Source organism: Melanotaenia boesemani, chromosome 7 (genome assembly GCF_017639745.1).
Source record: "Melanotaenia boesemani isolate fMelBoe1 chromosome 7, fMelBoe1.pri, whole genome shotgun sequence".
Taxonomy (NCBI): Eukaryota; Metazoa; Chordata; class Actinopteri; order Atheriniformes; family Melanotaeniidae; genus Melanotaenia; species Melanotaenia boesemani.
Genome location: NC_055688.1, coordinates 8,082,801 through 8,097,788, shown reverse-complemented (window position 1 = coordinate 8,097,788; position 14,988 = coordinate 8,082,801). Strand labels below are relative to the sequence as shown.

Sequence of the window (14,988 nt, the reverse complement as noted above, 5' to 3'; positions counted from 1 at the left end):
GCTTCCTTTTATCCCTCACAACAAATGAGAATATTTTAAATTATTTTTACAGCTACTAATTTAGCCTTTAAGATAATACACCATGTATCAGTTCCAATGTGAAACACACCCAGTCAGAGAGATCTCAGTTCTAATTCTACCTGTTGAAGCAACCTACAGAAATCAACAGGGAGGCAGACGTTCACTGATGCCGATTTTCTGCCTGGTGTTTGAGTCCCCATTCCTGTTAGTTTATGTAAAAGAAATTTTGAATCAGAGCTAATGACTCAGATGTGTTTTTCTGAGCTGTGTTTTAAGCAGAAATCAATGTTTCTGTGCAGTTTGTTTTACCAACATTTCACTCATCTGTGGACAGTTTTTATTCTGCCAGCTAGACCAGACAAAGTAATGTTTGGATCACCAAAATGACTCATTAACCCAAACAGACAACTCCATAATTAACATTAATTAACATAATAAATCTAAAATGTAAATTTGTGCTCTTGGGAATCAGGAAATTACACAGGAAAAAGCATTCTACAGTAAATGCACACTTAAATTCAATAGGAATTTTTTTAACAAGTAAATGTGGTTTCTGAGTTTCAAACTGAGGTCAACACTTCATGGTTGGTTTCACCTGCCTGGTGGCTCTCATCTCACTTTCAACAGGCCTGGTCTTTGATGTGTTTTGCTAAACAGACGAACCCTCTGTGTGACCAATTAGGCCTCAAAGAGAAGCGTTCGAGAGCCACGTTCTTTATTTGTTGATGTGTCACTTAGAGAGCTGGGAGACAATAGTGTCCATTAGCACAAGGAAAAAAATCAATACACCAAAGATTAATGGGCTTTTTAATGGAGTACAATTATATTCCTTCGTGTCTGGATGTACCCTCCAGCTCTGAAAAGACTCCATAATTTCCTGTGTATGAGAACACACACGCATGAGTTTAATTATGTTCCACAGAGCTCTTTTCCACTGCTGGCTGTTCTCTGATGACAGCACTCTATGTGGGTCCAAATGGATCAATATATTATCGGTCAGGTTATCAAAGACTGTGGACCATTTTCATGGCAACCTTCAACAAAAAGTGAGGTAGGAAATGAAGGGGGGATATGAACAAAATGAATCTGCTTGTGGTGAAAAACACACATCTCATTAAAAGCATCCATCAATCCATTTTCTGGCATTAAAAAAATGACTTAAAGAAAAACCGCTGCACAGAAAATGAGAACAGAAATAAAGAAAAGCCCACACACAGCTCAGCACATTGTGACTTCAGATAATTAACATCATGGAGGAAAAGAAGCAAATAGGAGATTCAGGTCAGATGTCCTGTTGGTTGAAGCAGAGACATAACCGTTTGGTCGATGAGGCGTTCAACCTTGAAAACCCTCAGAATGAGAGATTTCTTCTACGTTCACTGAATGCGTTTGTATACCAAATACATTATGAAGAGTAACAAGAGGCAGGAACTCTGAGCATCCTCTTTTCTATTTCTTTATTTCATATTTCCATTTACAGAGTGATTTCAAGGCTACAATGTGCAGCATCTGAACACTTTGCCTTCACTGTGTTTTACCATTCTTTTATACAATGGTTAAGGTAAATCTTCCATTTCATTTGGCAACAGGGCTGGATCTACCAGTCAGAGGACAACTTTGGGGAAATTGTCACTTTCAATTAAATATATTTCTCTTTCATTGATGTTTCATTTATAATTCCCTTTTCAGACAGAAATGTATTGCTCAAGTATTCTTCCTTGCACAACAGTATACATTTTGTTTTATCTGACCACCATCACCACGCAACTCTGCAAAAGTCACATGATTGAATACCGGCATATCTGAAGCAATGAGCGTCCGCTGATTGTACTAGGGCTCATTTATGCTCACTCTTCGTACATTAACAGATATGGCTGTTTTGTATTATATCATTTATGTTAGCATGGTTTGTAGGCAACACATCCACTACAGGGCAGTGCAGTGTTCAGCGTTCACTTTCGAGCTCAGATCTCAGTTTCACACAACAGCAGTAGCAAACTATATGAACAAAGACACAATTCACTCTGCAGTAAAAACCTACAGGAAGACTAATGCCTCTTTTCTAATCCTATGCTTAGGTGGGGTATCATCATAGATGTGTTTTTACTTGTGTACACATTTACAAAGCCTCTGAAATGAAGCATATTAAGATGAAAATCCTTTCCTTTCAACCCATTTATGCCCTTGGAGTTTTTCTGGACTCTCTGGTTTTTGCTGTGTACATTACTTGTTGTTTTAAAGGCGTCAAATGTAAGAGACCTGGAGTCCGAACTTCCCTATGGGGCCAATGCAGTGTATCATATCATATCATATCATATCATATCATATCATATCATATCATATCATATCAGAGAGAGATAGAGGCCACCTTTCATCAAACTGATTTGACAGGTAGCATTGACCAATAGATAGCTGCCACTGCCACTTCACCGGAAGTCTCTCCCATTGAGCCAATGAGGTGGGGGTGGCCGTAACAGTGGGCCGGTCCAGTGAGGGCATGTTGGGGCATGTCTGAAAAACAGTCAAAATAAGAAGAGAAGCTGTTTCTTTACAGAAGAGAAGTACGGAGAGAAAAAATGGAGAGAAGACGAGCAAACACTGTTAGTGGAGGCGAAGTGCTTCCTGACACGAGCAACGATGAGTTACCAGACAGTATTCCTCAGGTGATCAGCGAGACTGCTGTAACCATCTATGAATCGACCAGCGGGTTTAGATGCCTTCAGCCAAGTCCCTGCGCGACGAATCATCTCTAGTTCCCTACAGAGTGAGTGGCCAGTGTGGTACGTGTTCAAGTACGAGATGGGAGAACTCTGTATGTACCAGGTGGATGGGAGTGAAACTTTCAGAACTTTACCAAATGTTGCATCTTTGACCTCCAGCAACGGGAAAGTCCTGAAGATAGCGGTCCCGAGGTGGCGTGGCGAGGTTGAGCTAGGCTCCTCGGATGAAGAAGAGCATAGAACCGCCTAGACCAGAATTTTTCCCCAGCAATTCGTAGGGGACTGTAGCAGAAAGCCTCGTTATAGTGCTGTATGGCAGTCGAAAACCACCACCTCGGGCCGTTGGTTTTTCCAAGCCAGCCTCCGGAGCCTTGGGGATCCATGGGATCAAGATCACTTTATTTTGGAGTCCTTTAATTCAGAATGCAGTGTCTTCCAAACAGTGTTAGCGCTGCCTTAAGCTGCCTGGGCTGATAAAATGGAAGAAATGAGCAACGAGATTAGCACCCTTTTCTGCGACTGTCGCAACTGGAAAGACACCATATCTGTGAAAAAAAAAAAAAAAAATGTAGACCACGCATCTTCCTCCTTCCTCCATTGGCTTTTCTCCAACTCCGCCTACAACGCACCACATTCTTCTCTGCACAGGATCAATGGGGGGAGTGAGAAAGGCCCCTAGCAAGATAAAAGAAGCTGCAGCAGGATGTTTTTACACAGATTCTGAAAGGACCCTCGATGCAAAAGAGAAAGATGTGTGCTACGTTCTGAACCCGTGGCCAAAGACGTCTGACCACGTTATTTAGTCGGGTCCCTGCTCCATCCGAGAATGCGTCTTCAGCCTTAAACTTCGACTTGACTGAGTGTGGATGAGTTTTCATCCCTGCACGTAGCTCACAGCCCGGGCTTACCAGACCCGCCTCAGGATCCCAACTACTCACCATCGATGCTGTCTGGGCTACTCTCAGGATCTCGAGTGCTCACCCTCACTGCTGTCTGGAATCATGGCCGAGGGGTACGCTCAGGATCCTGAGCCAGCGCCGTCCATGGCGTTGGAGCTGGTCGTGGATGAGGGGTTATGCCAACACGGCGCCTGCATTTAATTGTAACCCTCATGATAGCTACGGGAATCTACATGCAGACATGTGTTTCACATCCCGGATCTCACTGCAAACAAAAGTTCTTTAATCTTACAGCGGATGATATTAAGCTTTTTTTTAAAAAGCTTTAAAAGCAAATTTTTTTAAGTGCACGCCTCTCTGGCGAGACGCTGTATGAGAGCTCTAACACGCACACATGCAGAGGGAGGAAGGGACACAGGCCGCTCTTCTTCTCTCCATTTCTCTCTCTTTTACTAAACTTGCAGCCGGTTTCCACGCAGTCTTTTCAATAATCTGCGTTTTCAGTGTTTTTTATTTTATTCTTTTCCTCTTTATACCCCTGCTTTTTTATTTTATTTTATTATTTATACGTGTTTTTTTTTTTCTTTCTTTCATGTATGTTTCCTTATACAAGTGATTTATTCTTTTTCACTGTTTTTTTAGACACAACACCATCAAGAGCTAAACAACCAACCGCTGATGCTTGGAAAAAAGGGCACAATAAGGTAAAGTTTTTTTTTTAAAGCTGTACTTTCTTTTCTTTAACTGCTTCAACCACCACACTCTTTCGCTACTGCTGAATATAAAACAAATGTTTTTGTAAAAATAGCTCTTATTTATTCTTTTTTTTCTTATTTTGACTGTTTTTCAGACAAGCCCCAACATGCCCTCGGTGGACCGGCCCACCGTTAAGGCCACCCTCACCTCATTGGTTATAAAACCATGGAAGAGGCGGGGATACTGGTAGTGACGACATTTCCGCTCTCAGGGAGGGGAGGAGGGACGTCCGGGGATCACGCAGTTTCGACTGATGATGCTATTCCGGTTAAGGAGGGACTTCCGGATAAGGAGGGATTTCCGCTCTCTATGAGGGGGCAGAGACTTCCGGGTGGGAGGGTCTTCCAGTGATGACGTAGGAGCTTCTGACTGGTCAATACCACCTGTCAAATCAGTTTGAAAGGAGGCCCCTATCTCTCTCTCATATCATATCATATATCATATCATATCATATTATATCATATGCACATTTAATGTTGAGCATTGATGAGTCCTTAGAGTTAAATCCATAAGCACAACGGCCAATTTCCACTGGGTTCATGTGCGCTTTGTTCCAGCTATGTTGAACCTCTGCAGTGGGTCAACTCACACAGCGCAGCAGATGCGGAGCGCCCACAAAGGCAGTCCATGTAGCAGCAAGATCACAAAATCACAGGAGAAATGGAGAATCTTGTGATTGTGAATTACAAGATTCTCCACTTCCAGGATAAATGTCTCATCATCCATGATGAAAAAAATAAAAACACTGAGACATTAATGAAATTATGTTTACATGTTTCTGCAATCACAGATCTAAATGGTAAATGGTCTGTATCTATATAGCACTTTACAATATAAATCACATTCACACACCGATGGCGGAAGCTGCCATGCAAGGCGCTCAATTACAACCCCTCAGGAGAAATTTTGGGTTCAGTGTCTTGCTCGGGGACACCTTCATGAGTTTAACAGACCGAGGAGCGAACCAGCAACCCCCAGGCTACCAGACAACTACCCTGGCCTTATCTGAACAACTGAGCTTGACGCATTCTGGACATGTGCTTTGCAAAAATAGATCCGGTGCGTATTTTTAGTGGGAAACTACTTCTGACACGCACCATGGTGTAACAGCCGCAGTTAGCCAGAACGCGACGCACACCAACCCGGTGGAAACTGGTTGTTGGCCATCGTGATAAAATTGCAGTAATGGAGAAATTTCTTAGAAGATATTGAGACTGATGTGTACATAAGTTGGGTCTCTCTGTGTAAGAACTTGCTGAATCATGAAAAAAAGGAAGAATAGTTTTCTCATAAATACATTGAATCTCAAAGTGAAAAGAGTTTAACATTTTTACTCATTCATTTGTAGTTGGGACAAGTGAACAAATCAAGAGGACGTATCAGACTGTGACAAAAAGTTGATTGAAGGACTGTAGTGTGGATAAAAGTTAACCATTTTAACTCTACCAGGAAACCTCAAAAACTCCCCGTGTTTAGTTTTTAACAAACACTGCTGTTATCAGTGGCTCTGTGCTCCAACAGAGGGCCAGTTATCTCAGAAATTAATGGCAGCAATAAGCAGGAGCAGGAAGACGCAGGATGATTAGCAAAAGCAATCAGGCTCTTTATTAGATTTATAGGAACAAAGACGCAATTCACTCTGCAGCAAAAACCTACAGGAAGACTAATGACTCCTCTGTCCTTGGGCTTCAGTGAGGAGCAGACACAAAACTCCAAGGAGACGCCGACTTCGTGGAACAATGCTGGGGAGAAAATTGTGTCAGAGCGTGATAGCAGAAACTTGAAAAGGAAAAGGCTGTTTTCTGAAGAAAATGGGTGTGAAAGCTGAGTCAGCAGAATATATATTGAAACAGCAGGAGGAGAAAATTGAGTAGAACAGAGCAAAAAGAAATAAAAAGTAAAGGCAGAAAGTTTAAAAGTAAGAGAGATGTGAAGTTTAAGGTTACAATCAAGGCCAAAGAAATGTTAGTGAGATGAAAGCGAAAGGATATGAATGGGAGTTTCTTGTTATTTGAGGAAATTATTCAACATCAGTTCTACATATGCACGTTTAATTACACATTTTATTCCAGCCAAACAATTCACGAGTTGATGGATAAAAGCTTTTTCGAGCATTATTTTGGCAGTTAGGCTCTGAATCCATCACGCCTTGCACATGCATGTTACTTAATTGATAGCCTAATAAATTGCAGTAAATGCTGGTGAATATTTCTTCTTTTAATCAAAGTCTACAGGTGGATGCTGGAGTGGCAGAGGGGCTTAAAATAAAATCAGGCAATGTGCAGTGATCATGGCAGCAGTAGCAGCAGCAGAGGTAGTGGCAGCTAGCAAAAAGCAAACAGCAAGGGAGGAAGTGTGCAGCTTAAATTAGACCACCCAGACTGGAAGGGTGTGTTTGATATGTAGCGTGAATGTGTGTTGCAGATTACAAGGGATGCAGCACAGCAGCTCAAGCTGTCTCCTTGAACTAGCCTAAAGGCATCGCTTCATGTCTGCAAATTATTCAACATAGATCTTTAAGTGTATATCAAACATAATAAATTTCCTGCAGTCACACAAAATGTCCTGAAAAGATGCACAATTTAATAAATAATAATAATAAAATGACTTTTGCTTCATGTCTATTTAAGGTCTAACCAGTTTGGATAAAACATAATGCATCCGCTGATATAACACTCAAAATGTTCTATACATACACAGGAAAAACAGCAGAACTCAGTGTAATGTTGTTAAACCAAGATCATGGCTAACTTTGTGAATGTAACTTGGACCTGTTGATGTTTTGGAGTGATTTTAAAAGCACTGATATGCTGCAACTGCAAATCCAAAAAAGTTGGAACACTGTAAATTGTGATTAAGAAAGAATGTAACTATTTGTAAATCTCAAAAATTATATATACATATATATATATGTATATATATATATATACATATATATATATATATGTCAGATGTTGAAACTTTTTACTACTTCATGAAAAATAAGCCCATTTTGAATTTGATGGCAGCAAAATGTCTTTAAAAAGTTGGAACAGGAGCAAGAAAAGGTTGGAAAACTGGCACAAATCAAAAACAAGTGGAGGATAATTTGATAACAACAGCAATTAGGTTAATTGGAAACAGGTCAGTGGCATGACTGAGTATAAAAAGAACATTTCAGAGAGGCAGTTTCTCAAATGTAAAATTGTCAAGATTTTAAAGAGCCCACCATCTACAGTGTATAATATCATAAAAACATTCAGAATCAGGAAGATTTTATCCATCTTTTGATGTTAAATCTTAACATTTTTATATTTGTGGCATCTTCAAGACTGCAAAAGAGTCTATAACCTGACAACAAAAAACAACCTGTGGGGTATTCCACGAAGCTGGATTAAGAGAAAGCCTGGCTTATCTTGACAAGTCTGGCCCATTTAAGCCAGAGTTCTGTTCCATCAACGTGGCTTATTTGAATGCCCGCTGAGTAACCATGGTAACTTATGCACCAGAACTAACCTTCTTGGTGGCAGGCTAACGTTCAAGCTTAGCTTAGCTGTGTCTCAAAGGTCTGATACAGACTCCCTAAAGAAAGTTCTACCTGGTAAAATGCTGCGCTCCCACCACTCATTCTTGTATAAAAGTAAAAAAAAAAAAAAACTCTTATCATATCACTATCACTGTCTTAAATAATCAATAAATCTGTCAGTGCCAATGTAACTAAAGAAATGCAACTATACACATACTGAACATGAAATTAAATGAAAAAAACATGGTATTTATCAAAACTAATTAATACCTTATTAAACCCCCTCCCCACCCGACCTCCACTGCCTCTGGTTGGCTAACAGTAAAACTGGGATCTGCTGAGCCCTGTCCATACAGGCCTGGGTATTTAAAGAGCGAGACAGAGAAAGAGAAAGCTAATCTAAAGAGATGGATGGAAAATGATATAGCTAGATAGAAATAAGGTTCCTTTTTGGTTACCATGGCTTGGCCTTTTATTAATGCCCCTGCAGAGGGCACACGCTTAATTCAAAGTGCATTCAGGCCACCAGCCCCACAGATTTTCAGGGAGAGGACCCTGGCATGTTGTCTTGGTATCTACAGTGCAACAAATTTACAGCTCAACACGTGTTGAACAAATACATTTCATCAAAGGCTACCCCCTACTCTGAAATATGTTCTGGTACTTTATTTCCACCTGCTGCAGGTACGCTTTGGCTGGTAAGATTGCTTCTGTTGAGATGTAACAGTGCAGAGTTAATGTACGTCACACACACACGCCTGCACGCACACACACACACACACAGACATACACACACACACACATGATAATCACAAAGATGATGCATATTGATTATTGGGTTATTAATAAATTGAACAGGGCCAATACATACAGAGACAATTCAGCTGCTTTATGTAAACAGATTTATAACACTAAAGGAGACCATAAATAAATGAGGACAGTGAACTCAACAATTGACGTCATGATTAAAAAGAAAAATAAGGAAAAATTACATCAAATAAATATTAATATTTTTCATTGATCTGTGTTAAAAATGCATTTTCAGTATGACTCTACAAAGAAATCTCAGAACTTGAGGATTTCCTGAGGTCGTGGCGAGCTGTGCGTTTCCTCTGACTGCGTGATCCAAGACAAACTGGGTTGCATGAGGTGTTTCTGTTCCTCAGCATATTGCCAATATGGACTTTACAGAAGTATTTGTTATACACCATGACTCTCCACAGTCTGTGTAATGTCTTTAATGTATGTGTGAGAGAATTATTCCTGCTTATTGTACAATTAAGTGCAGAGAAAAGTCAGCAGGTGAGGCAGGCAGTATTATACTTCACCTCAAAGGGGCATAGCTGCATGCTTGCGTGCCTTAATTCAGAGCTGGTGTTAGTTTAAGTGAGGCTTTCCCGATGCAGCCTGGCTTTCTTTAGCTAAGTTCATGGAATACCCCCCTGGTATCCAGGGTTTTGTGAGCAAAATATATGTTAATCTATCAGTTTTTGTCAAAATTAGCTCAGAATTCCAACTAAAATGCAAGCATAAGCTACCTAAATTGACTTACCAATACTTTATTGTGCAATGAAAAAAAGGAGGTTATTAAAATGTCAAGAGCTCAGGCTCAGTGACAAATGCATGTAATATGCAATGGGACTGTATGCTTTTTAAAATATATGAAATTTCAGGAGAATAAGAACAAGAAAAAAAATAATCTTTATCCTAGCTCCAAATCACCATACATACAAAAGAGGATTCATGTTTAAACATATTTAATGTTTGACATCCAGCCTCAGAAAAATCTATGTTTACTCGCTTGTTTTTGTTTTTGTTGTTGTTGCTGATGTTTGTTTGTTTTCTGGTTGTTGTTTTTTTGTCCTTTAATAATACAGTTTGAGGAAAATAAACACACAACTCCCAAAGACTCCTCAAGGGTGGACACTTAGGGACAGAAGGCCAGAAAACTGTCTCATAGATGATAGTTTTAGATGTCTTTATTATTATTATTATTATTATTATTATTATTATTATTATTATAATTGTGGTCTAAAATTCAAAATTTTAATCAAATAAAATTGTACCTATAAATTAATTTTTATGTATAAAAGAGGCACAAAGTGCTTTGCATTATAAAAACACATTATTTTTTAACATATTAAAACACAAGCCTTCCCACATAAATAAATTAGACACACATTTTGACAGACTCATGCCCAGTTTCCACCTCTTCTATATTATGAATTAAAATTATGTACAGAGATGTACAGTACTAGTCAAAAGTTTGGACACACTTTGGGTATGTCTGCAAACTTCTCATTGGTAGTGTAAACATTTTCAATTCACTTTAATTCAGCTTTACAGACAAAATCAGCCCAGAGTGATCCAATCAGTATTCATTCAAGCTGATTCATGAGAAATATCATCCTAGCTAAGGAAACCAATGGATTGTATCAAATCCTGACTTCAATTAAATCTCCCATCCTCAGCAAATCCATGGGGTTGTGGGCCACAGTGGAAAGGGGGGAAAAAGTCCTTTTACCAGAAAGGAAAAACCTCTACCAGAAGTCTATAGCAGCATAACTAAGAGATGACTAGTGTTGGGACAGCACAGGACCAAGCATTCATTTGTGGATTACAACTAACCCTTTTATTCTGAAAGGGGAAAAAAATTCCTATCCAATTAGCCACTGCCACCAATTCCTCCAAGTTCAGAATAAGCCACCTGGACTTAGCACCTTCCCCTCCCCCCGGCTCCAAGAAACAGCAGCTCTGCTTTTGTCCAGATCTCACCAGTAGAAAAAAGGCTGGTAAGTTCACCTCGCTCTCACAAATCTCCAGGTCAGTCTGCCAGGAGCAGCTCTTCTCTCTTTGGTCTCTTTTGTAGCAGAAATTCAGAATCTGCAGGAACCTCCTGCTGCTGCTGTGAACGAAGGGGCTTTATCTGTTATTGATTGAACAACATTTCATTCCTGGAGTTGCCATGTGTCTTGCTTATAGTCTTTTTTTTCCTTACCACATAAATTGACTGTTGAATTATGAAGATATTTGCATAACATGTAATGCATACATGTACTTACATTTTTACATGTGAATTTAAAAGAAAAATACACACCCCTTTTAGTTCTGAAGGTCTAGCTATTATGACAAAACTAGATAGGTACAACATGAAAACCTCAAAACTAAGTAAGAAAGTAAGAGTAAATGTAGAAAGTAGCTTAAACTAAGAAAGTGGTGTGCTGTAAGGGGTGAAAAACTTATCATGTTATTCATCAATGTCCCCTCAGGCCACAGCCCTGCTAATCACCATGTGTGACTGCATGTCATTGCTTATTAGATGACCAGCAGTTTTAATTGATTTTACCAACAGTCCTCCTTCCTCTGATGGACTTTAAAGTGTGTTAATTAACAAGCCTTCACACAGTGCGAGTGTGTGCTGACTCCTGTTGCCTCAGAAACCTGTTCTGTTCCTCTGAGTTTGTGTTTGCATCTCAGTTGGGCTTTTTTAGGACTGAATATCCATTAAATCTCTGGGAAGCAGGCGATGGCCCACTGATTCTGGTCTGAAATCAGCTGTTGCCTGCTTTACAAATTGCCACCCATCCTCAGCACATAATTGGCCAGTTTCAATTAGCATCTGTCAGAAGACACGACGCTGTGGCCTGAGTGTTACAAAAATACTACAGCCAGAGTTTTAATGATCAAAATATGTTACTACATCACGCCACCGTAATGCTGTTTGCTCGCTGCTGTCACCTTCTCAAGAAAGCAATTAGAAAGGGTAGAGTGTGTGTCTGAATGCATGTAGGCTTTGGTTATGTTCAACAAGAACTTCATCAGTCCATTAGAGCAATGTGAAGATAAGTACAAAAATGAGTCACACTTGACTTCTGCTTAAAATTATAACACATTTTAATACTGAAACTAAATCTGAAAATAATCTAAACTGTTTGGAAGGTATCGGTCATAAGGGATTACTGCACATCAGAAAAAATAAAATAAAGATTGATTTGAGGATCTGTTTATTTATTTAGGAAAAGAATAGCAAATTTTAATTTACACAAACTGTAATGGAATTATTGACTTCTAAGTGTTTCCCGTCTGGTCATATAGTACAAATTACACGGGGACACAATCAAAGTTCTCCTTTTCAGCTTCTTTTTTCCCTAATTTTTTTTTTTTCCCCCATTAAACTTCTAATCGATGTTAAGTTTATACGTGGAAATGTTGAGAACCGAGGTCTGTCAAGAATTTTATGGTCATCTCAGGTTTGAGTTTTTTCTACATAAACTTTAATGTATTTAAGTCAATCCATCAGGATTTTACAAATAATTTATAAAAAAGACTATTGTAATTAGTGTTAATTTTATCAGCCATTTTCAAATTTAGTCTGGTTTAGTCCAGTTTTAATCGTGCTTGTTAGTTTTTATCACACTTAGTCAACCTCATCCTGTTTTTATTAAGTCAAGTTTCAGTCGACTATAAGTCGAGCATTTTAGTCTTTATTTTAGTCCAAGAAAACATCATTTTATTTGTCTAGTTTTAGTCAACAAAAATTATCAACATTTTAATCTAGTTTTATTCAGGACAATGATTTTACCCTTTTACTTTTTTTGTCAGCAGATAATATTAAAAATTGTTAGTAGTATATTACATTGTTAGTAGTATATTACATTGGTAGTGGTATATTACATTGGTAGTAGTATATTACATTGTTAGTAGTATATTACATTGGTAGTAGTATATTACATTGTTAGTAGTATATTACATTAGTAGTAGTATATTACATTGGTAGTAGTATATTATATTGGTAGTAGTATATTACATTGTTAGTAGTATATTACATTGGTAGTAGTATATTACATTGGTAGTGGTATATTATATTGGTAGTGGTATATTACATTGGTAGTAGTATATTACATTGGTAGTAGTATATTACATTGGTAGTGGTATATTACATTGGTAGTAGTATATTACATTGGTAGTAGTATATTACATTGGTAGTAGTATATTACATTGGTAGTGGTATATTACATTGGTAGTGGTATATTACATTGGTAGTAGTATATTACATTGGTAGTAGTATATTATATTGGTAGTAGTCAGTAAAACATTGTTAAATGTCGTTTAACATTAAGCTGCATTTAACAATCCATTTAAGTTATTGTTTATTAATGGGCGTTTTAGTCTCCTCTAGTCTATTTTTCGTCTGGTGAAAAATGTGAGTTGAGGAAAATATTTTTTTTTAGTTTTCTTTGATGAAATTAACACTAATTGTATTTGCAGAAATTGTGATTTGTTTCTGGTTCAGTTGGGATCAGAATTGAGCTACATGTTGTAAAAATAACTTTCCAATAAACATTTAAAATATATATATTTTTTTATAAATAATTCAATTTCTCTGAACATGAAGTACAACAAATAAGGTCCATTAATTTAAATTAATGTTTTTTTTTGTTTTTTTTTTCTGTTTTGTTTTTGTGTGCGCGTGTGTGCGTGTCAGACCCTTCCAGTTTTTATTAGTCAAACCTCACCTGTCAAACCTCATCTAAGCTTTTGTAAAAATATTAAATAACATATAAAATATGGACCAGGCCAACAAACACCCCTGTGAATCAGACTTGGCTGTGAGCCTTTCCATACAACCCATAAGGCTCAAAATCTCCCAGAATCCAACACATTTCCCCTCATTTGTTTTCATTTCAGGGCTGAAAGGAAGTTGTTGAAAGGCTCAGCTCGTCTCTCGCTAATCCCTAATAGCAGGTTAGGTTTTGTCCCTCGCTGTGAGTTTGTCTCTGTGTCTTTCTGCTGGCACATGTTAGCTGTGTACATCATTTGTTAGCAGCTGACTTAAATTCTATCTCTCCGTCCCAGGTGGCTTTGATCCGCCACACACTCTCCCTCATCTCTCCTCTCGCTCTTGATTACATTTTTTTTTACCACTTTGTGTTGAAAGTTGCCAAACTCGTGTCCTGCTTGGCTTTAAAGCACAAAAAAGTGCCAGGCAGCATGAAAAGAAAGAGAAATCAAAGCCCCCCATTTTCACTTCTTTCCACCCCCGTAATTCACTGCTGCATTAGATTCACATTTAGAGAGAGAGAAAAAAAAAAAATGAAAGATGTGATGGGGAAAAGCTTCCAGTCTGACTGGTCAACTAATTTGTACGCGTCACACATCAGTTTAAGACCATAACAGCTGATTTGCCAAAATATGTCAACTATATAATGCCATACCGATCATATTTAATACATATAGTATCTGAGACATTTTGCATCACTTTATGGTAGAAACTCAATTGCCCCCTAATAATTTTGACATATCTCATGTTAATAAATGGTAAACAAAATAATAAATAAATAAATAAAAGAAAAAAAAACTATTTTAAGGGCCATATTAAGACGTCAGGTTAAAATAAATTTTATTGTGACTTTTCTCCACATTTTTCCTTAGTTTAGTGTTTAAAGGCTTAATTTGATTCATTTATTGATTTACTATGAGATAATTTGATTTAATTTTGCTTAGATATTCAAAAAAAGAACCAAAGGCATCCTTAACCATAGAGTAGGGGGCAAAGCTTGACACATTCAGTGAAGCAAGAAATCTGATAAACAGATTCTGTGTCATTCAAGTGAAATTTATTTTGAATTGTAAAATAGTTTTTAAACCCAGCCGTTGATGTAATGGGTCCCAGATTCATCCTGCAGCTAAACAGTGAGTTTAAACATCCAGTCAGGTGTGAAGAATAAACATTTAGCTGCAACAAAAACACATGGTCTGAAACACAACTTAGGTGAAACAGTCTAAATCCATTTTAGTCTTATAGTATCATATTTAGTAAGCGCTGTCTTTGCAAGAAATATTTTTTTTTTTACTATTTGGATTTTGTAAGAAGCCTGCACCATCCTGGTTGTTCATTTGTCTTCTACTCCTTTTACTTCCTTTTCTTGCAAGAGGCAATTAGTCCATCAGACTGCCAATACAAAGTAAAATAAGACAAACATCGTAATACTCGTAATCCACCGTACTTTTAATTTTAATCACCAGTTTATCTAACAATTTATTTTGGACTATGGGTGGAAGCTACAGTACCCAGAAGTCATTATCA

General features: G+C 38.0%; 1 long non-coding RNA gene across 1 annotated transcript in view; it reads right to left on the bottom strand.

The window, feature by feature from the left end:
* Positions 1–7,940, bottom strand: part of LOC121642872 — a 296,332-nt gene extending 288,392 nt beyond the window's left edge. Inside the window, exon 1 of the long non-coding RNA XR_006011001.1 lies at positions 7,797–7,940. This is a non-coding gene — a long non-coding RNA (uncharacterized LOC121642872). The remainder of the gene's footprint in view (positions 1–7,796) is intronic.
* Positions 7,941–14,988: the final 7,048 nt, after the last annotated feature.